The following is a 23,319-nucleotide window of genomic DNA, read 5'->3' as shown; positions in this document are numbered from 1 at the left end:
ACACTATGCAGTCAAGTTTTCCCATTATGGATTTATTTTCCAAGTGCTTACATACTCGTTGGATCTAAACATATGTTTGGTGCCAGAGAAGGGCATCCTTTCCACCTTTGTCCTGGCTGGGTTCACAGAAGCTGCCTGATCCCTTCAACTGCTTCTGGCTTCTCCTGAACACATAAAGGCACCTCCAGAAGCAAGTCTAAATAAGGCACCTAAATCCCAGGGAAGTTTAGATGACCAATCTCATTTCAAGATGAGATTAGAGACCCAAAAGGCCTTGTTACAGGAACAAGGGTCACAAATTGCAGTCCTGCTAGGACACCCATAGCACACAGCTATCTTCCCCCCTCATCTCTAAGCATGTACACTGAGCTCTGCCTCTGCAATCAGGAAGGAGACAGCAGTTGGGTTGTCAGAGAGTGAATGCAAGCTTTAGCAGGGCACAGAGGCCGTCCTTACCTGTGGCATGATGCCAGTGGTTCATCACCTATCCACACACCTGCTGCCCACAGGGCCATAGGACATGGCTTCTTTCCCCTTAGGACACTGCATGTGCAGATACCCTAGACAAAGGTGGCACAATAAAGAAACCCAGTGGCTGGGACTAGGGAATGAAATTAGGAGAGATGAAGCACCTTATTACAATCTCCACACAGAGGGACATAACAGAAAGGAGTTGGGTTAGAACGGATAAAAGGAGGTACTTCTTCACCCAAAGGGTGATTAACATGTGGAATTCACTGCCACAGGAGGTGGCGGCTACAAGCATAGCCAGCTTCAAGAGGGGGTTAGATAAAAATATGGAGCAGGGGTCCATCAGTGGCTATTAGCCACAGTGTATGTATATATATATATACACACTGGATGGGCCATTGGCCTGATCCAACATGGCTTCTCTTATGTTAAAGAAGTTTTTTGCCCTTTTCAGCCTCTTACAAGCAATAGGGAGGGTTAGATGGCTCATTTCTACAGAGGAGAATAAAACTAAAGGTAAGAGCCTGCAGGCCACACAAGAATCCTTCACAGAGGAGACTTCTCACCCTCCCACCCCCGGCATGATTGGAGTTATGTGAGAAGGATTCCAGGAATTGCTAGAGGACTGGAATCTCCACAGATGACAGACAAAGCCAAGCCTACTCAAGAAACATCCAATGCTAGGACAACGCCATTACAGCAATATGACCCATCTCTTCTATGCTTACTTTATGGAGCCACAGGAAGCATCCAAACAGGCTGCTGCATCTAGGCTGTGACCATTCCTTAGACGTGCACAATGGCTACAAGCAGAGGTGAAAGAAGCCTCTGTAAGAAGGAAGGTTCTGTAAGAAGGAAGGTTCTGTAAGCTTCTGAGAACTGTGACGCTGCTGAAGTACTCACTTCAAAATACTTGACTCTGAGCTGGCTCTTTTAAAATCTCAATTTATTTCCCCTCAGCTCTTCAGTCCAGTGTAGACCATTCCTTTCTCTCGGATAGACTCCAGCTACTCCATTATCTCTCTTTCACCCCTATTCAGGCACAGGATTTGTGGGAAAACACTGCAGGATCATCTCAACTGAGGCCACAGTGACTCAACGGTATCTAGGAAGGCTGGGAGATCTTTTGCTGGCATGCTCTCGCTTCATATGCATATTGGGGGGGGAGGCGCCCAGATTTTTGACCACAGGTGCCCTGTATGAGAACAACGCCACTGGCTAAGCTGCCTGCTGAATCCCATCCGTTTGCACAGCCCTGCTGCCTGCCAATTCAGCACATTGGACACTCACTCAATGCCCAGAGCTTCTTAGCTAGTAGGTTCTAGGGCTTTCGCCCATTTGCTATGGCCCCAGACAGAGGCAGGGCTTTGCTTTCTGGCCTGCCATCCCATTGTTTGCCCGGTTCTGCTTATTCAAAGTTCCAGGGCAGAAGCATTCAAAGGCAGCAGCAATTTGCTGCAGAGAACAATCTCTGTGTGAAGAGTAAATGTGCTTTAACAAGGGAAACCAACTAGAATCCAGCTGCCTGCCAACTCCTACTTCACAGGGCTCAAATTTTACCTTGTAGTTCTGCCAATCATGTGGGGGGCAGGGGGAAAAGAGAGGACACAACAGCAGTGGGTCTAGGAGAGGAGACTAGCAGCTTTTCCAGGTATTTCTCTTGCCAGTCTCCTGGGTTTGGCATCTGAAGACAGTGCCTGCTCAGAAAGCCTACTTCTACAAAGACCACAACTCTCAGAATCCAGCATGTCTGCAACCCAGATTGTGTATCCTTCCCTGAGATTAAATCAAATCTTCTGCTTTGAGTCCAACAGTCACTCTGTACCTGGACTGGTCCTGGATAGAATATGTAAAAGGACACCATCAGAATCCCAAAACTAAGCTCATTCTGGTCCATAATCTAACCCTACTCCAAAAGTCATCCTTTATAGCAAACAAAAAGCCTTCATTTTTACTCCTTTCTCCTGGCACTGTAAACACTGTAAACTCCCATCTTGGCACCTGGCAAACAGAAGCTGGCTAACCAAAACTAAAAGTACAAAAACAAAACCATGCAACAGAATCAATGCACAGGACAATTACAACAAATCCCCTAATTTTTTTTTAAACCCTCTGTCAGAGTAGTCCTCATAAAGGAGGCATAAAGATGCCTCCTCAGAAGAACTAGGCTTAGACAGACGCCATTAGCTATGGGAAGCTATTGTAGTGATGCTAGATAGAGGTGGCAGTGAAGCAACCACATTGGAAGGCCTTTGGCTTTCCCTCTCTAATAATCCCTCATTCCTTCCACTCACCTATTTTCCCCCTAAAAAAGTACCAGATATATCGCTAATAAAAATGTGCATTCAGCTAAATTCAAGCCAAAAATATACGTATTCAAAAAATACCTTATTGGTATTTTTCAGATATTGGTTCAGCCAGATACAGATTTTAGTTATTGTTCAGCTATCTAAAATAAGGATTTTCAGGGCCACCAGATAATTGGACTTAAAGGGCATTTAAAGGGATCATAGTCCCTTTAAATGCCTTCTCCAAGCTGCACGACTTTGTGGCAAGTGAACTCTAGCATTTAAAGGGCTCATATGTGTAAAGCTGCTGAATTAGATTGTCCAGAGCTTGGGGTTCGGTGTCATCAACATGCAGATACCACCCAACTCTGTGTTTCATTAGTCAAATCTCCAGATGTGTCCATCTTAATTCTGACCAGGAGCTTTGAGGCTGTGGTCAGGTGGCTAAGGTAGAACAAGTCAAATGCAGATAATACAGAGGTATTGCTGGTTAAGAAGACTGATACTCTAGAAGGACTGAGTATACCTATCCTAACTGAAACAAAGTTGGCTTTTTCAGAACATGTTAAAAGCTTGGGGGTGCTCACAGATCCTGCCTTGCTGTCTGAAGAACAGGCTGGAATGGGGGCCAGGAATGTCTTCTATTAGCTACATCTGGTTCCCCAACTGTCTCATTGCCTAGATTCAGCAGAACTGGCATGCTGATCCACGCTTCTGCAACTTCACGGCTGGATTACTGCAACGCATTCTATGGAGGGCTGCCCTTGAAGACAACCTGGAAACTATAACTGGCCCAGAATGTGGCAGCCCAGCTACTCTTAGGGGCTAGCCACCAGGAACAGCCCATATGAAACAGCTACACTGGTTGCCAATCTGATTCTGAGTTCAAGTCAAGGTTACAACCTATAAAGCCCTTCACAACCTGGGACCCACTTATTTGAAGGATTTCTCCCTTCCATCTGTCTCTATGCACTAATCACTAATGGGTATCCCACAACTTGGAGTGGCCCGTCTGGCACTGATCAGATTGTGAGCCTTTTCCAACATGGTTCCTGCTTTGCAGAATGGGCTCCCTTGAAATGGTGAGGGGAGCCCCCTTTCTTGGAGAGCCTCAGGAGTTGCTGCAATGCCTGCTTGTTTGCCAGGGCTTTTGAGGGGGGTATGAATTGGCAAGCATGCTTTAAGTGGGGAGGGAGGGGGAGATTTGGGGTTTTAACTGGAAATGTTCTTTAACTATTACTTCATGCTGTCTTAAATGATGAGGGAAAGTAAGGCATGAATGTTGTAATTAATAAATAAAATGTCTGGAGGTTAACATCTCAACTGGAAGCTTCTCATAAGACTCAAGAGGGCATCACAAGCAGTTTCTGATACTGAACAGTCCTGTTTCGACAGCACTTAACAACTAAGTGCTGTGTCAGAAGATAAATGAAAACAAGCTCTTTAATAAAGGCAGACCATGAAGGAAGCAGAAAAAGTAACCACATACATGGAAGGGAGTCGCAGAACACATAATACCAAAGTTGTACCTTCTATGTAGATGATGTGAGCCTGCACAAGTGCAGACAGGAATCCTAGTCCTAAAATTCAGTATCCTGAGAAGATCAGTTTTCATTTAAAAAAATACCATCACCTAACCCTCAGCGTTGCGAGGATATGCTTGGCACTGGACGTTCTCACTCTGGAAGGATTAAGACCAAAAATGCAGTTTTTTAAAATTATACCCAATCCCAATGTGCAAAAAATGGGCCTACATGGCAGGATTTCATCAGCATCCAGAAGACAGCTTTGAGAAGTCTTCAGGGGCCAGGAATACTGTTGCTGTGGGTGCCCGTATAGCCTAACGCTGTTTGGATTTTTGGCACAGATGGACTTTGCTAAGAGAACACACTATGCTGGGCAAAAATGTGATGGTATATAACTAAAGAAGTGGACTCAGAGAATGCTGTTCCTCTTCTTTGTAGGTCAAGAGCTGCACTTTTAATTGTGCTCACAGTTTTCAAGGAAGACAGCAGGAATGCTAAGTATTCAGACCAGGGAAACCAGGCTTGAATCTCTGCTCTGCCATGGAAATTCACTGGGTGACCTTGGGCAACTCACTCATACTCAGCCGAATCTACCTCACAAAACTGTTGCAAAGATAACATGGAGGTGGCAAGAACCACATGTGCCACCTTAAGCATCTGGAGGCTGGGTAGGATAAAAATGCATCAAATAAATTAATACACAATCTCCATCTTGTAGGCTTTCCCCACGAAGGAGACGTCGACAGCTGCCGGTGGATCACTCTTTAAAGGAAGAAGAGCAAGTTAACAACACAATCCTATCCAGTTACCCCATCAATTTCAACAGACATAGACTGGAACAGCTCTGCAAAGGACTGCACTAGAAGATTCTCAGTACTGATATCCACCACCAACTGTCAATGCAGACGTTTGCTCCTAATCTAGGCAAGGACACCAACCCGACCAATAATCGTTTTTTTACATTTAGGTTGGAAAAATCTTGCCTCTCTAGGCACCATTTTTCTAGGCCTCTGGTATTTTCCCCAGAGCATCACTCTGTTAATGTACAGCCAAATTAAGGAACAGAGGCTAGAAGGCAGCATGAACAAGAAACCCAGGCCAGGCACACAGTAATATAGGATAGAAAAAGCACTGTAAAATCTGGTCACCTCTCCTGATTTGGGGGTTCCCAGTGTTTATATGCAACCAGTAAAGGAACAAGTTTCCCTATGCTTTATGGAAATGTGAAGTCACAAGTGTCTGAGCTGATATCATCACAAGGCCAACCTTGAAATTCTCATAAGTACAAGGAAAATTTTATTTCTGATTCCTCCTCACAGCTTCAAACTGTAAATTCCGCTAGAAACGTTTCCCTGAAACTTTCTTTACTTGCAACTCTAAAAAACTGAGAACCTCTGAACTGCCATCATCTCTGTGGAGAAACACACAACTACAGGACGAAGCAGCATTCTGAATCCAGGACAACTTGGCATTTAGCATACATCTAGTCTTAATTAGAAGGGTTTAGTCCTGGAGCACACAGTGCAGACACACACAAATTGCTTTTCTACATCAAGTAATCACAATAAGACACCGAGGACTGGGAAACAGGAAGTTTCAAAGGCAACTGTGAACACCCAGGCTCCTGGCTCTGAGCAAGAGAAGTTCCCAACTTCTGCTGTGCCCAAATTAGTAGTTCAGAGCCTTCAACGAACAAAACCTCTGCTCACCCCTCCTTCCCACAGCACTCCATCTGCAGCTTTAATAACACTGCCTCACTCCAACAGGCTCACTGTCTATACAGTCTTCGGAGGAAGCATATGGTTGGAAAACATTCTGTTATGCCTCCATAGTAAACCCTGCTGTCACATCACTGTGCTGATCGAGTCACAGGTTCAGGTGGTACTTGGCAAGGCAGACATATCCAGACATCCTAGGCTCCCAAGGGCAGAAGGGCAAAGCTGGAAACATTTCAACAATGAGACAGAGGGAGACCTCCTTCACAAGGTTGGGTGTCACTGATTTGATGGTCCAGGCAGGAAACTGGTAGAGCAAAGGGAGATTCCTTGTCTTCACCTCTCCACTCACTGCCCATCATTCACCAGTGTGTTTTTGCTCTGGCAGCTGCAAGGCGTAATCTGAACCAGCTATTTCAAACTGCTGGTACAATGTGGGGAGTCACAAAGAGAAACACTAACATCTGCTTTATGAGCCAAGGGCTCATTCTGTCAATGTTCATGTTTTTGAGAGGCTGGAAATCATGCTTCTCTTCCCGGACCCTAGTCTGCTGGAAATTGTGAAGATAATGACTGTAATAGGAGGACAACAAAATAATTGAAGGGAATGGATGGCCTAGCAAACCTCTGGAGGCTGTGGCCCAGGCCATGTTCCAACAAGACCCTCATTACAAAAAGTTTTAGCTTATGTGAAGTACAGTGATCGACTTTCTATCAAAGTTCTCAATGGTCCTCCTGAACTACTCACAGGTAACACCGCAGGACTATTACAATTACCTAAGGATATTCCTACAGAGCCAGCAGAAGTCAAACCAGAGGGCATATATCAAGGACCACACTTGACCATGATCAAGATCTCACCAATTTCCCCCCTCTGTACAGCAAAAAGGAATCAGAGAGAGTTGGAGGTGGAGGAGTGAATACAAAAACTAAAGCATTATGCAATGTATGAGTAACTCTATACTCATAATGAAAGTAACCAAGGAGAGGAAGGATTAAACTCAAACCACGCAGCTATCCACTGGGTCACTGCTGAAATCCTAGATAAGCATGTATATGTGCACACAAACACAGTTCTCTTCAAGAAGCTGTGTTTATCTTTTGTCTAAAATGTAAGAAGCCTTACCTTCTACTCCAAACCACTCTGAAGAGAGTCGTCACACAACTCCATGGTGATTTTTGCTGAAGAACTTCTGAACTGTAGTGCCTTACCTCCACCCTTACCTTCACCCACAGAGGCAGCAGCAATTCTACCCATCAAGCAGTAAGCCCTATTTAATTCCAGCCCAGCCCCATTGTCATGCCACAAATACTGGAGAAGCAAATGCTACAGCTTGTGGGTGGGCCCCACTTGGAACTAAGCAACAAGTCCTAGTCACAGAAAGCAGAGTTAACAAGGCCAGTTCTGCTTCCACTGCTGCTTCTGATTTTGATCCAGACCAAACAGCAAGGGTGGCTGCCAAAGCTTCATTAACTCGTTTTCAACCTGACTCCCAGTTGCTCCGTCTTATCGCTTACTGTAATCAATGCAATCAGCAAGTGAATCCACCTGGGTGACAATGCATGGCAGTCCACCAAAAAAGGCAAAAATGACACAGACTTTCTAGATGAGCTGTGGCAATTCTGGCACAGGACAGGGTGATGCATGGATCAAGAAGTAGTACTCAAAATGTTATTATTTACTTTCATTTAGAGCCTGGCTTTCTCCCCAACAAGTATCAAGAACACCTTATGTCATTTTCCTTTCCATTTTGTGAGATAGATTAGGCTGAGAGAATGCGACTCATCCAAGATCCGTGCCCTCCAGCAAGCTTCCAGGACAAAGCAGAGATCTGAACTCAGGTCTACTAGATCCTAATCTGAAATTTTAGACTCAGAGGAACTGACTGACCACTGTGTGAGACAGGATGCTGGGGTAATCCAGCAGGGCTCTGTTTATGCTCTTATGTTTAAAGCATGTTTGTATTTTGAGTAAAAAATAACATTTCTAATTGGGCTTGCCTGTGTTCGGCCTGGCAATATGACATTTATGTCAGATTCAGCCCTTGAAACAAATAAGTTTGAGAACCCTGCTCTAACCATCAAGAACCGCATAAGAAGGGACTGATGTCAGCTTTCCACCAAAGCCATGATAGGATTTCTCAGGTTCATTCACACTCAGCCCCACAACCACAACAGCACCAGTGCTCTGTCAGATGCTACCATTTCTTGAAGAAAAGGGGCTTCTTGAAACAGAACAGCTGCCACCACAGCCTGCCCTCCCCAAACAGAATGCTTCTCTCAGGGGCACAGGCAAAGACTAATAGAGAGGCAAGAAAAGAAAGAAGCCTGGCAGGCAAGGGAGTTGAGGCAGCCAAGATGGAGCAGAAAGGGACAATGGCTTTGGGTGCAGACCCAAAAGGTTTCCCAAGGGGAAAGCCACTTGTAGCAGCAAGACTTCAGCCTTCCAAACCTCCACCCAGACTGGGATCCCAGAAGCATCCAGCAAAACAGGAAACAGCTCTGCAAAGCCCAATGGAACCAAGAACAAGTGCAGTGCAAATGGCCTTATCAAAACCCACCTGTGGAGTGAGGAAGCATAGCCACTCCTCAGTGCAGCACTCTGTCAAGCCCAACAGAATAGTAATAATATTTTATTTATATTTTATTTTATTTACGGTATATCCCGCCCTCCCCGCCGAAGCAGGCTCAGGGCGGCTAACAACATCGATTCATACAATAGTAGCAATTGACTGTGAGATGGGGGGCAGTGGGCCAGGGGGAAGTGGAGCAGCGACATGGCCAGGTGAGGCGTCATGGTCTGCTACAGTGACATGATGTATGACAAATACATCTAGCCAGCCAAACCCATTAGCAATTACTGGAATAAGTGGACTGGCATCCGGAGGCATAATGAACGCTGTCCCTTTTTAAGGCAGCCCAGAAAGAGGTGAGGGGACAGCAGAGAACACTGCTCAAGTTCCCTGCTGGGGCATTCAAAAACTTCCCATTTTTAGATCTCTTGCTTTGCTTGTTTTCCCATGTGTATACCATATGCATGCCTGCTGAATTTCCTAGATACAAGTTCCTCAGTGTAAGCATTCTAGATGTAAGTGGCTGTGGCTTAATAGAAGAGCCTCTGTTTGGCATGCAGCAGGCCCCAAGTCCAATCCATATAATCTTTAGTTAAAAGGATCAGGCAGCAGGTAATGTGAAAAACCCCAACCTAAGACCCTGAAGAACCACTGCCAGTCTGAGGAGACAATACTGACCGTGATGGACCAGTGGCCTGATTCAGTAGAAGGCAGCTTCATGCGTGTGTTCAATAGGTGGCCCATTGGTAAAATCAGCACCATGGTGTCTTCCGAGCTTCTGTTTCTTCTCTAACCACTGCCCATCCCAAATGATGCTGGGCATATTGTAAGAAAACATGATGACCTAGGCTAAAGCAGGACAGCACGATAGAGTGGCTGGCCCACACCACATTCCATAGACAGGTTAATTGAGAAATGTCTTCAGACGCCTGGTCTGTAATTGCAGGACAGACAAGCAAACAGCACTCCAGAAATGTAGTGGCAATTCTTCCCTGAGCCAAATGAAAAGGCCTCAATCTCTGCTTACCCATATCCAGATATACTGAATGCTTTCGAAGATATAAAAAAGGGTGGAGGAATAGAGGTAACCAGGATCTAGCAAGTATCAGCAGAAACAGCTGCCTGGAGAGATTGTTGAATAGTTTAAAGGAAGGTCATATAGGCATCTATTAGCATTTGCTTAGCTCTGAACTAGAAAAATCCAAGGGAGCTGGCAGTTGAAAAATCTGAAAGACCTATGCTAGGAGAGTACCTAAAATCTCACAGTGGCTCCAAAAAGTCCCAAGGCTTTCAGTCCCAGAGATCAAATATTTTTCTAGGCTATGTCTCGAGTTGCCTCCTCTCTGCATGACTTTAGACCTCATTGCCTCTGCTGATTCTCCTCCATGGCAGGAATCTTTTTTTCCTTTCGCTGCTCCTTGTGTTAGCCTGACTTGTAGGTTCAGAAAATACTGTTCTATAACAAGCAGTCAACTACCACCCCAAAAGCACACTCTCTTCTACCTTTTACCCCCTTTTCTTCAGTGACTTGTTTGAAGGCTTCAGAGGAATCATGCAATGCAAAACAGACTTTCTTCTCACGCTTGCTGAAAGAAGGATACCCTGCATGTGATCCCTCCAAACACAGGCACACACCCCACGTCTACCTGCCTGGAGCCTCTACAGAGACAAGCAGTTCCGGCAAGCTTGTCATTTTAGGGGAAAATGACATCTCAGGAACTAACACCAATTATTTTCCTCAATAGCCTCATAAATTTTAATGCCAGTCAAGTTCAAGGGTTATCAAGACTGCATTTAAGGCAAGCCCTGCAGAACAGACAAAACTTCCCTGGAAGAAGACAATCCCAGGGAGAAAAGGGCAAGGACAGCAAGAAGTCCAGAACAGGACTCAAAAGGGCTTCAAGAGTAAATGAACCATCACAGATAGATCATTTGCAACGCACCAGCTCAGCTTTTCTATTGAGCCTTTTCTCGCATTCAGGTAGGCATAATCAAATGACACATCTACATGAATTAGGGGCAGTTCATACAACTATGAAGTTCTTAGGCACTCATCTTCAAGACAGATTTCCCATATGATAAGGTTTTGAAAGAGCATCAAGATAGATATAAAGCATTACAGGGAGTTAAAGTCAGGTTGCAAGGTACCTTTAAAGTTGGGTTGTAAAGTAATTTGCAAAATAAATAAAGAAGCCCATTTTATTGCTGTCTCCCTTCCCATAACAACTGCCATTCAGCTAGGCTGTCAGAGAGCAGGCATAGGCTCAGCCAGAACTTCATGAGATATACCTGGGTCTCTCTTGTGACTTGGCAAAAAGATAAGTATGCACCAAAAAAGAAGGCCATATGAAGATGGCTGTCACTCAGAGAGAATGCTGATACCACAAGGAGCTATGGGGGGGGGGAAGGGGGGAAAGAGCTCAGTTTGCTATTTTAGAGGCCCTGGGCCTTACCAAACAGGTTCTGACAGCTGCATCCCTCCAATGGTGAGCACAGCCACACCTTCTTTTGCTTTCTGCAGCAGCTGCAGGGTGTCCAGAGGAGGCATTTGGGAGCCATAAGATGGAATTCACACACATACACTCTTGTGGAATCCACAAGTAGCAGTCTCCTGGTGCAAGAATCTTCACTTGCTGACAGAACAGTTGCTCAGCACTCTGCCTATAATGGAAGTGCTGACACAGGCTACTGGCATCCAGACACTGCACTAGCCTGCAGATTGCAAAGGCATAGCCCCCCAAGGTGGCTCACTGAATGACATAGCTGTTCTTTCACACCCTCTCACACTATGCCAGGGATTCCTAAAAGGTCAATCAATGAAAATGACAGGGAATGAAATTTCATGGAGCCATGAACATTTGTAGCAAAAAGGTCCTGAGATTCACCATTCTATGTGACCAACGCACAGAATCACTAAGCTGAAAAGAACCAAATATTTACATAGCTCACCCAATCTCCAAGAATGGATGTCCCAAAAAGCACCCTGACAGATTTTTTTTAAAAGACACCAAAAAGCACCCACCCCTACTGAAGCAGCTTTGTTACAGCTGAACTGTTCTCAAAAATTTAGCAATGCCTTGTTGAACACCATCTCTCTCCTTATAACTTGATGCCATCTTTCTTCATCCTAAATGCAAGCAACCTTTTCCAGTAAATCATGGCAGGTGACAGCCAGTGAGACAGAGACAGGCTGGGGATCTGGACCATGGATCCAAAGGTATAGGTTTGGAACCTCGTCACCTTTCTGTGTGACCAATGCTCAGAATCCCAAAACCAAGAAAAACCTAATATAGCAAGCCCCATTTTTAATTAAGGGGCCAGAACCGAGAGCTATACCACCTCTCCTTATAGCATCTTACCTACCTGATTAAGCAGAACTTGCCTGCGTGGCACTTTTCTGCACTTTTAGAATGTAGTAGCTAGATATCGCTGTAGAAGAAACAAGAGAAGGCCATCCCTGATGCAGCAGATAGACTATTCAACCTCCCACAGCTTAACCCTCATGGTCACTCTCACTTACACTGTAAAAATGTGGGTGGGACCCTAGCTTGAGCTGAAGGCTTTAGTGCACATACACCACACACTGGATCAATTTCCTTTCAAGACAGAGAAGTATATGCTATTGTGCAACAGAGAAACTGACTCCAAAAAGCAAGGAGTTTAGTATCAACCATACTCACTACCTTGCAGGAATAACAATCAGATGGCAAGGGTCCCACAAAACAAAAGGGTTTCCCAAGCCCGCCCAGTTCAGTAAGCTCCCCAAAAGTGCTTGACTACATCTTCCTCCAAGTCAGGTCTGCTTTGAAGCTACTTTAATAAAGTCATCCCATCGGGACAGATGGGGTGGGGCGGAAAGGCCAGGCCCAACACTTCAAGTACCCAGAGGGACTGCCGGCCCCAGCAGGGGTCCGTAGGGGAACAAAAAACCGGAGCTCCAGATTCATTCCCTGTTTGGGCTGGATCAGGATAGGAGAGGGGAAACCAAAGGGACTCTTTGTCTGAAGGCACCGGGTGGCAGCTCAGCCGTTCGGGGCGCCGGAGCTGTCAGGCCAGGTTGCAGACGGTCCTAAAGGCGCCGCGCTCCTCGGCTCCCTTAGAGGCGGCCCATCCTTGGTACCTTAAAAAGGCACACCGGGCGCATCCAAGCAAAAGAGGGCAATCGGGCTGCCGCGTATGGCGAGCCGAGCTCTGCCGCCGCGGCGCACCTGGGCAGCCAGTTGACAGGGGTGACCATCCCTCGTCCCAGCCGATCCCCAAAGACGGGCCCTCAAGCACTGACTCAGCTGCGCAGCAGAATTCCGCCCCCCCCCCCCGCGATGCGCGTGCATCGATGCGCCCCCCCCCTCATCTCAAGGTGGGAACTGCCGCCCCCCCCCCTGCAGTGGCGCTGAGGCGGGAGAAGAAACGCGAGAGATGCCCAATAATGGAGGTGGGGGGACGGCGATGATGACGGGGCAGATTTTCATTTCGTTCTCTTGACGCCCCCCCCCCCCCCCGAACACTCACGGCGGTGCCGGCGCGGCAACGGCGTCTGGCTCCCTCCTCCGGCCTGCCTCTTCCTACCCGCGGCGGCGGCGGAGACTCCTCCGGCTCTTCGGCCTCCGAGTCCGCACCAACCGGGCCGGCTCTGCGGGAGGGAGGGGGGAAAGAGGACCCTCCCGCGCATGCGCCGCCCCCCACAGGCTTCCAGAGCAGGGACCTGTCGGGCCTCGGCCTTAGCCCCGCCTCTCTTCCCGCTGCCATAGCAACCGCAAAGGGCGGGAGAGAGAGCGGGCGACTGAGCCGGCTCTCATGGCAACCGCAGCCTTAGACGCCCCGCCTACACGCTCTCTCCTCCCTTTTCCTCAGCTTTTTATTTGCTCTGGCCTCAAACTTGGGTTGACTTGGTCTGTTTGGGCTACAGTTCCCACTCTTGACTTCCAGGCACGCCTTCCTAAGGAGTTTCTGGAATCTTGGTTAAAGTTCCTTCTATCCTCTACAAACTTTTTTTTTTTTAAAGACGAATGGTCGTGTAAAGGGTGCCCTTGAACATGTTCAGAGTGCTCTGCTTTTTGTGAAGGGGATCAGCTTCTGTTTAAAAATAAAAGGGCGCATTGGTTTTAAGCCATAGGTAGAATGTCCTCTATGAGTACCCATAAAATAACAATAGGGAGGTATAGAAACTAGGAAAATAAAACACTGAAAGCACTTTTCCCCCCTCAGAAGGACGGCCTTCTGGTCCGTTGGCAACTCTTCAAGGTTTCAAGAGTCAGAGAAAAACAATTACGTACGTGGCAAGTCGGATAGCAACAATGTTAGGGGGTATTAAAAAGGGACCCATTGTGGACATCAAGGAATTTTGTGAGATGACGTGCCAGCCTAGCATCTGTTGCCAAAAGCAAGGAAATCACAAGCCCAGAAGGTCTCTTTTCTGACTTCACAAGAGCAGAACAAGTCATGCACCGGTCGATTTGTCTGCAGCCAGAAGAAAATTAGCTGCTTCCTGGCATCCCGTGTAGACTGGATAGAAGGTGGCAAAAATATGGGACTGGGGACCATACAGACAGGACTTTTCAGAGGTTTGTTGTTTTTTTCAATGTTTATATTTTTTTTCTCCATTGCTGCTGCTTTGCATTAGGGCTCGGTACTGGGTCCCATGCTCTTTAACTTGTTCATAAATGATTTAGAGTTGGGAGTGAGCAGTGAAGTGGCCAAGTTTGCGGATGACACTAAATTGTTCAGGGTGGTGAGAACCAGAGAGGATTGTGAGGAACTCCAAAGGGATCTGTTGAGGCTGGGTGAGTGGGCGTCAACGTGGCAGATGCGGTTCAATGTGGCCAAGTGCAAAGTAATGCACATTGGGGCCAAGAATCCCAGCTACAAATACAAGTTGATGGGGTGTGAACTGGCAGAGACTGACCAACAGAGAGATCTTGGGGTTGTGGTAGATAACTCACTGAAAATGTCAAGACAGTGTGCGTTTGCAATAAAAAAGGCCAACGCCATGCTGGGAATTATTAGGAAGGGAATTGAAAACAAATCAGCCAGTATCATAATGCCCTTGTATAAATCGATGGTGCGGTCTCATTTGCAGTACTGTGTGCAGTTCTGGTCGCCGCACCTCAAAAAGGATATTATAGCATTGGAGAAAGTCCAGAAAAGGGCAGCTAGAATGATTAAAGGGCTGGAGCACTTTCCCTATGAAGAAAGGTTGAAACGCTTGGGACTCTTTAGCTTGGAGAAATGTCAACTGTGGGGTGACATGATAGAGGTTTACAAGATAATGCATGGTATGGAAAAAGTAGAGAAAGAAGTACTTTTCTCCCTTTCTCACAATACAAGAACTCGTGGGATTCGATGAAATTGCTGAGCAGACAGGTTAAAATGGATAAAAGGAAGTACTTCTTCACCCAAAGGGTGATTAATATGTGGAATTCACTGCCACAGGAGGTGGTGGCGGCCACAAGTATAGCCACCTTCAAGAGGGGTTTAGATAAAAATATGGAGCACAGGTCCATCAGTGGCTTTTAGCCACAGTGTGTGTGTATATATAAATTTTTTTGCCACTGTGTGACACAGAGTGTTGGACTGGATGGGCCGTTGGCCTGATCCAACATGGCTTCTCTTATGTTCTAGGTGCTGTTTGACAATACAGATCACTCAGTGTACTTTTCCCTCTTGTTAAGAGATAAGCTATGTATGGCATGCTCAGAACAACTTACAATACATGATGTAAAATCATTAAGTGCTTTGCAAGTAAAAAGAGCTATTAACATGTTGGATCCTGTCTATTCCATCTAGTTTCTATGTTTGACAAGGTGACTTGCTTGATGTATTGTTAATTAATTATACGCAGGGCTTTTTTTGTAGAAAAAGCCCAGCATGAATTCATCTGCATATTAGGCCACACCCCCTGACATCACCATTGTTTAATATAGGGCTTTTTTGTAGAAAGAAAAAGCAGGCACTCATTTGCATATTAGACCACATCCCCTGATGTCAAGCCAGTCGGAACTGCGTTCCTGAGCGTTCCTGTTCAAAAAAAGCCCTGATGTTTATACCCCTACTTTCTTCCATGGAAGTCAGAAAGGCTTACGTGGTATTTGTAAGGTGGCCTTCCAAACAGGACACTGAACACACCCAGATTTCTTTGACTTTGGCAAAGTTGCTGTTAGCATGCATCTCCATAGTGCATATCTCTTGATGAACACTTTTCACATGAGAGAATCTTCAGTAAATTAGGAGGGGGTTCAGTTAGAAAATATTGCTAAAAGGATAGTAGTGGATTTTAATCTTTTTGAAAATACTCCAAAGTTGATGTTGTCCTGAAATTTGTACCTAACAGAAAGTTCTGCCATCCAATCCCAGATGTATCAGGAGAGGCTGCGGTTATTCAGTGGGAAGAGGACTGCACTCTGCCTATGCTCAGAGACATTCTCTCTTTTTGGTTACTTCACAGGTCCAAGGGAAGCTCCTGCACTGAAAATAGGTTCTGGAGCACAGTTTACAGAATCCTTGATCTAATTAAATTATAGATTAGGGTGTATTTGTTTAGAAAACCTATGTGCTGCCTCACCAGAGACCAACTTGATATATTAAAAAGCCACAAATCAAGATCAGTAAAGCAGAGACTCTGACATGCCAAATAAAAAGGGTTGTTGTTCTGTTGTGCAGTACAGTTCGCCGAAGAAGAGGAGGTTATACACCTGTGAAATTACTAAACGATAAAATAATGGATAGAACTGAAAACACTACATAGAGGACAGGAATAAAATGTAGTACCAGGATGCTTTGTACCTCAGGGCTTCAAGCAAGCATAGAACTAAAAAGGTAAAGGTAGTCCCCTGTGCAAGCACCAGTCATTTTCGACTCTGGGGTGACGTTGCTTTCACGTTTTCACAGCAGACATTTTACAGGGTGGTTTGCCATTGCCTTCCCCAGTCATCTACACTTTCCCCCCAGCAAGCTAGGTACTCATTTTACCGACCTCGGAAGGATGGAAGGCTGAGTCGACCTGGAGCTGGCTACCTGAACCAGCTTTCACTGAGATCGAGCTCAGGTCGTGAGTAGACGGCTCCAACTGCAGTACTGCAGCTTTACCACTCTGCGCCATGGGGCTCTCAAGCATAGAACTCCTGTGCAAGCACCAGTTGTTTCCGACTCTGGGGTGACGTTGCATTCACAACATGTTCATGGCAGACTTTTTACAAGGTGGTTTGCCATTGCCTTCCCCAGTCTTTTACACTTTCCCCCCAGCAAGCTGGGTACTCATTTTACTGACTTCGGAAGGATGGAAGGCTGAGTCAACCTTGGGCTGGCTACCTGAATCCAGCTTCCGCTGGAATCGAATTCAGGTTGTGAGCAGAGGGTTGAGGCCACAGTACTGCAGTACTGCTGCTTTACCACTCTGCGCCAAGGGACCGCTAAGCATAGACCTTTCTGGCGGAAGCATAGAACTAAACTACAAAAAGAACAATTTCATATTGCATTAAAAAGCAGGAGCCCTATCCACCAGCAGCGTACGTGCTCAAGCAGCACTAAATTTGTGAAGAGCAACATCAGGGAACTTCCTGCCATGGCCCACCACCCCCCACATTATTTGCCCACCACTAAATATTTTCCTGACTGCTGGTTGCTACAGGAGACAAAGGAAATTATCTGGAACTCGGGCAAAGCCAAAGCTTGAAAATTGCCATCCTCTAAAGCAGTGGGTCTCAAACTTTTTGAAAGAGGACTCACTTCTAACTTATTTATTTATTTCATTTATACTTCACTTTTCTCCCCAATGGGAACCTACGATAGCTTATATTGGGTGATTGTTTGCAAGTGGATTTTGCTATTCTTACACAGTAAAAATCCAGTTGCAAAGTACATTGTTTAGTGTGTGTGAACACACCATTTTACTGTAGCTTTGTGTGTGTGAACACACCATTCTACCCTCCCCAACATAAAATGCAGGAATCACATATCAGTTAACACCGAATGCTCTTATTTTACATTTAATATAGCAACAGGCTGTATTTAATGGCTATTTTGCACATGCGGAGACAAACCCAGTTTTATCATCATGCCTACCAAAGCCTCCTCTCACCCTGTACCTCCTCCTTCTTTCTTGCTTTGTGATCCACCTGCAAGAGATTTGTGATCCACTCTTTGGTCTCTATCTGTCGTGTGAAAGCCATTGCTCTAAAGGACTGCTTTCCTCTAAAAATGACACAGAGTTAGTTCTTTTCATCCCTTCTTAAAAGGAATCAATTTCAGACAACCTAGATGAGATTTCTGCTTCTTAGGCCCTGCCTTTTCCTCTGGTTCTTGGGCCTGCTTTCGTCTTTGGCCCTTAACTCTATCTCCTAAGCACTTGGCTGGATTTCAGTCATGCCTTTTTCCTCAGTCTTGCTGCCTCTCTTGTTGAGAACAGCCTCTATGACTTCATGTTTAGCTGTGTGCTCAAAAATAGTCCTAGAAGGAACCTGGCTGGTCATGGTTAAAAGGTTAAAACTGCCTTATCAGTACAAATGTGCTCCAGATCAACCTGGTTGCAATCCTGTAAGCAGAGCATGTGCAGATGATATTCCTGGTGCTTTCTGCCCTGGATGCAGAGGCTCCAAGATAAGTGGAGCTGGCTGGGAGTCCTTTATTATTTTTAACACCACCTTCTTTCCTGTATAAAAGCTGAAAGAAATTTGTGTGGAGGATTCCCAGTGGCTAGGGCCCAGACCTCCCTGGTTCCAACAATCCTACATCTGGTGCTGCCAGGCCAATGTTATAGATAAGGGACTGGTTTTTCTTTTTTTAGACACTGTGTCTTTTGGAGGAGGTTGCTTATGTTTCCTAAGAATATATAACCCATCCTACACCACTTAATAGTGTTTTTGCTATGCTTTTAGTATGACTGCTACCACGCAGAATGACCGAATGACTGAAAACTAAAAGTGATCTTGCCAGTTTGATTTTCACATACTTGTCTCCTGAATTTCCCAACTGGTGCAGAGTGGGAAGAGCTTTTGTTTACCTTTGGGATATAGTCACCTCCATAATACAGGAATCTGATAAATTTCCCATGGTCCCAGTGAGATTTTTCATAACCCCATTCCTCCCAAGCAAAATAATAATATTGCTAGGGGGTGGAAAGGAGGACAGAAGCAGAAATCAAGACCTGTTCTTGTCCCCAGTAACACAATTAAATATTTGTAGGAAAACTGGAGAGGAGGCGGGGCAGGTTGTCCACAAAGCCTCTCTTCCCTGGATTAATAGGGCATCTGCAACTGCTTCCACCTGCAAATCGACCTGAGAACATCGGAGTAATTTGTTCTGCTGTGTCTGTTCTGTGTGTTTTCAAGGGTCTTGCAAGACTCAAATAGCAACAGATACCATAAACAACCCTTGTAGTCCAGCAGCCCAGTCCTCAGCATCTGCGCAAAAGCCAGTTCAATTTTCTTTAAGGGACTATGCAATCTACTTTATCTGAGCAGGGCAGACTATTTAAATATGTGAAGTATTCATGCCAGACCTCCTATTCCTTTGCTTCAGTCTTCTAAAATCCGAATGCCTTGATTATTGAATATCCCAATATTGAATATTGTTGGTTTTACTGGCTCACTCTGTGTAATCTGCCGAGTCTCTGTGAGAAAAGTGGACTATAAACATTGTAAATAAATTTTAAAAATAAAATAAATCTAGCCTCACAGGAAAAACCAAGTGGCTGTCAAGATGAGACAATGGAGCAGCAGTGTGATCTAAAAAATGTACCCTAAGGTCTCAGGGGATATTGCAGAGGATGTTGGCCAGATTGTACAAGGCAACTGATTATTTTCATCGAACCTTCTGTTCTCATATGAATTAATATCAATTTGGCTACATAATATTTTTGACATTTGAGTGTGCTTTTAAAAGTTTTTCTCGGAATATCTAAGCTTGAAAGAGTATCCAGAAGTTGTGTAAATTTTCTCTTCTACAAAATTAAGGTGTGGATCAAATATAAATCAAATAAAATGAAATGAAATGGATTACAGATGTCTTAAGCAGAGCAGACAAGACACATGTATTGTAGATTAAAGTTACAAAGCTAAAAATCCACAGTCAGTTAAAATGAAAAATATCAGACTGGTTAAATTAGTTGACAAGCAATAAAAAAAAAGTGAATATGCTTAGTTGGGATGGGATACCAAATGGAACTGATGCAGTCACTATAATGGAAAAGAAACTGGTCTCTGTCTATAGATATCATTCCATGGTGGGGAGGCATGTTAGCCTACTGCAGTCAGAACAATTAAGGTATCATGACACCTTAAACTATACCCATTTATTGAAGCAGAAACTTTTTAGGGTCTGAGCCCACTTCATGAGAGATAGATATCTTAAGATAAAGTACCCGAAGAAATGACAAAACAGTATTCAACTGGTGAAGGACAAAGCAACGGTGTGCACTATACAAATAAAGAATATATGAAATCAAAAAGTCACAAAGTCTTGCTCATTTATATCCAATCACACTCATGCAATTAGAAATAATAAATTGCAAAATAGAAATTCAAAGAAGTCCAAATGGTACCAGTTCTACCACAATGCTGAAAAATTATCTGGATGGAACTTCCAAAACCAGGGACTTGAAACATTTCTGAAAGCACAAAGTCCTGCTTTTTAAAAAATTCTCTTATGACAGATGATCTGAACTCTGCCCTGTATTTGCACAGTCCAGGCCAAAACAGCTTGCCATTCCCAGATGTTGGCAACTGTGCAAGGAATCACAGATTTCAGAAGGCGTGTGCTACATCATCTTAATTTCTGCCCCAGCCTGCTGCTTGAATTTGCCTGGGCAGCTGACAGGTATATAAAGGGGGCACCTGTAAGAAAAGGGCTTGTATTTTGATCCCTCCTTCTTCCTAGCAGCTCAGATTGCAATTCCTTTCCAGTGTTCAGTGCATAACACTTGAAGGAGCGAGAATTGCCACCTTCTCCACTGAATTATGTGCCAATTCAACCTGTATCTCGAGCTCATGAACCTTACTGCATTGCAAGGGAAATGGCTTGCAGGAAACTAAGACTATATAGTTCTTCTTGTGGAGTGTGAACACTTCCCAATCATAGAGTGGAGTGGCACCTTTAAGACCAACAAAGTTTTATTCAAGATGTAAGCTTTTCTGAGGAAGTGTGCATGCACACAAAAGTTCATACCTTGAATAAAACTTTGTTGGTCTTAAAGGTGCCATTGAACTCCTAACTTTTTGTAGTATTGCTTCTGATCAATATAGCTTCCCACCTGGATCCCTGTCATAGTGTGAAGGTTTCAAATTGAAACACTCTGAGGCCCTATGAAATTGCTCCATTTTGTGGGATCTCACATACTGAAGGCTGTGCAAGCCTTCCTTTGGGGCTATGTGACAAGCACTGCAAAGGAGAGTCAGGAGGCTGCAAATACAGAAGCCCTTAATCCAGATCTGCATACAATTCAGACCTAACACAAGACCATTCCAACAGAGAGGAGCTCCAGGCAGAATGAGGCCACAGCCCTGCTGGACATGAGCAAGCTCCATGCATGTGATGGATATGACACTGCAGTTTTGTAAAGCTTGGGGCGGGGGGGGGGGGGTTTAATAGCAAGGTGAGGAGGTGTTAAGATGTAGTGAAGGTTTAGTTGTGAAGCACTTTCGAATCCTGAGACCCATGGGCAGAAATGTCTTTGGAAACATCACTGCCCTCGCCTGTCTGCATAAACATCAGAGCAGCCGAACCAGTGAATACGTATGCTTCTCTAAGAATGATTTAAAAGAACCCCAGCATCTGGAAGGCTCCTGTCTCATAGGAGGCAGCCAGCAGAAATATTACTTTACATACAGGGAGTCTCAAAATTACCTCCTGTTTACAGACCCATCAGATAGCTTTGCACCAAACACTGTTTCTTGCATCTGCTTTGATCACTTTATGCTTATTTTGGATTTGTAGTGTCTCCTGTGCTCATGTCTCAGAAAAACAAGCCTGAGATAATTACCACTCTATGCCTTGGTATAAACTAGGTTCTTAGCATGTCAAACCAGTATTGTGGATCATGTTGCACTGCAAAGACACATTGGAAGGCCACACAGAAAACATCCAGCCTTGGGTTCCCATGAGTCCTTGCGTTTCTTTGCAGCAACTGTGCCAGCCCCAAGGGACATTGCAGTTGCTCACTGCCAGAGAGCAAATAGGAGGAGCTGAGGATGGCAGATGCCAACTTGTACCCAGCTAGGAATGTCAGTGCTAAGAAAGACCATGATGGATAGCTGTGTTATTCTGTCTGTAGCAGCAGGAAAGAACAAGATTCCAATAGCACCTTACACAAAATTTGTGGCAGGGTATGAGCTTTCATGAGTGTGCAATGCCTCACAAAAACTCATACTCAGTCACAAATTTTGGTAGTCTTTAAGGTGCTACTGGACTCTTGCCCTTTTCTATTGCTGAAGAAAGACCATGAAATAGATAATCAAAAGAACTTATCCATAAACACCAGAAAGCATCAGCAAAACAGAGTGCAAAGAATGTTGCATAATTAATTGTTATGCAGAAACAGAAGAGGGGGGAAACTCTTCTGGAGGGGGCAATTTTGAGGGAAGTAGCAAGAGGAGAGGGGCTGACCAGGATGGCACAGGCTAGCCTGATCATGTCAGATCTTAGAAGCTTACCAGGGTCAGCCCTTTTCTCCCTTTCTCACAATACAAGAACTCGTGGGCATTCGATGAAATTGCTGAGCAGACAGGTTAAGACGGATAAAAGGAAGTACTTCTTCACCCAAAGGGTGATTAACATGTGGAATTCACTGCCACAGGAGGTGGTGGCGGCCACAAGTATAGCCACCTTCAAGAGGGGTTTAGATAAAAATATGGAGCATAGGTCCATCAGTGGCTATTAGCCACAGTGTATGTGTGTATATAACATTTTTTGCCACTGTGTGACACAGAGTGTTGGACTTGATGGGCCGTTGGCCTGATCCAACATGGCTTCTCTTATGTTCTTATGTTCTCTTAGCCCTAGTTAGTGTGTGAATGGGAGACCATGAAGGCAATCCAGGGTTGCTGTGCAGAGAGAAGCAGTAGCAATCTATTTTTTTTTCTTTCTTTAAAAACTATGAAGTCACTTTTTATCACCAGAAGCAACTTGAGTGAGGGGAAGCTGAGTCCTCTCCTCTCTGCTGCTTCTCTGCTCCAAACCATCCCCTTCTGAAGCAGCTTTCCCCAGATAACTTTTTTAAAGGGTACATCTGTATAAGGTCTGGTGAGGCCCCAAGTGTGGTAGATGGCCCAGGAGCTGTGCTGGGGTTCTAGAAGCAGAAATTTGACTGAAAAGCTGCAAAAAGCTAGTTATTCAGAATCACGTGGGAGAGAGACTGTAGAAACCATGACTGCCTCTCAAGTATAGCCATCGTCCATCTAATAAAATAAGATAGATCCATCCCTACTTCACCTCTCCAATATCAAAAGCTCATCACCACCTTGACCTGCCTGCTTACCTTGGGGACAAGTCTACTTCAGCCGCCATTTCTAAACAGCAGCCCCAGCCCAGTGAGGCACTTGACAGCTTCTGAGAAAGGAAGAACTTGGTGGGTTGTCTAGCAACAGGGGAACACACTGCCCAGTCTGGAAAGTCACAGTAGCTGGGTAACCAAAATCAGAATATCCACACAATTACACAGGCTTTACACAGACCCTGAAGGGTGGGGGATTAGAGATGGTGATCATGATTTTGAAACCAGTTCTTTGCTTGATCACTGAGGAGATGCCCCAGGCACAAT

General features: G+C 45.0%; 1 protein-coding gene across 1 annotated transcript in view; it reads right to left on the bottom strand.

Annotated features, from left to right (window-relative positions):
• The window catches only part of MAPRE3 (microtubule associated protein RP/EB family member 3), a 44,349-nt gene extending 31,077 nt beyond the window's left edge, over positions 1-13,272 (bottom strand). Inside the window, exon 1 of the mRNA XM_060251050.1 lies at positions 13,083-13,272. The gene's annotated coding sequence lies outside the window, so the exon portion shown is untranslated. The remainder of the gene's footprint in view (positions 1-13,082) is intronic.
• Positions 13,273-23,319: the final 10,047 nt, after the last annotated feature.

The sequence above is a fragment of the Heteronotia binoei genome, chromosome 1 (genome assembly GCF_032191835.1).
Source record: "Heteronotia binoei isolate CCM8104 ecotype False Entrance Well chromosome 1, APGP_CSIRO_Hbin_v1, whole genome shotgun sequence".
In the NCBI taxonomy this organism is placed as follows: Eukaryota; Metazoa; Chordata; class Lepidosauria; order Squamata; family Gekkonidae; genus Heteronotia; species Heteronotia binoei.
Note: the sequence above shows the minus strand (reverse complement) of the source record. Positions and strands in the feature narration are given on the sequence as shown.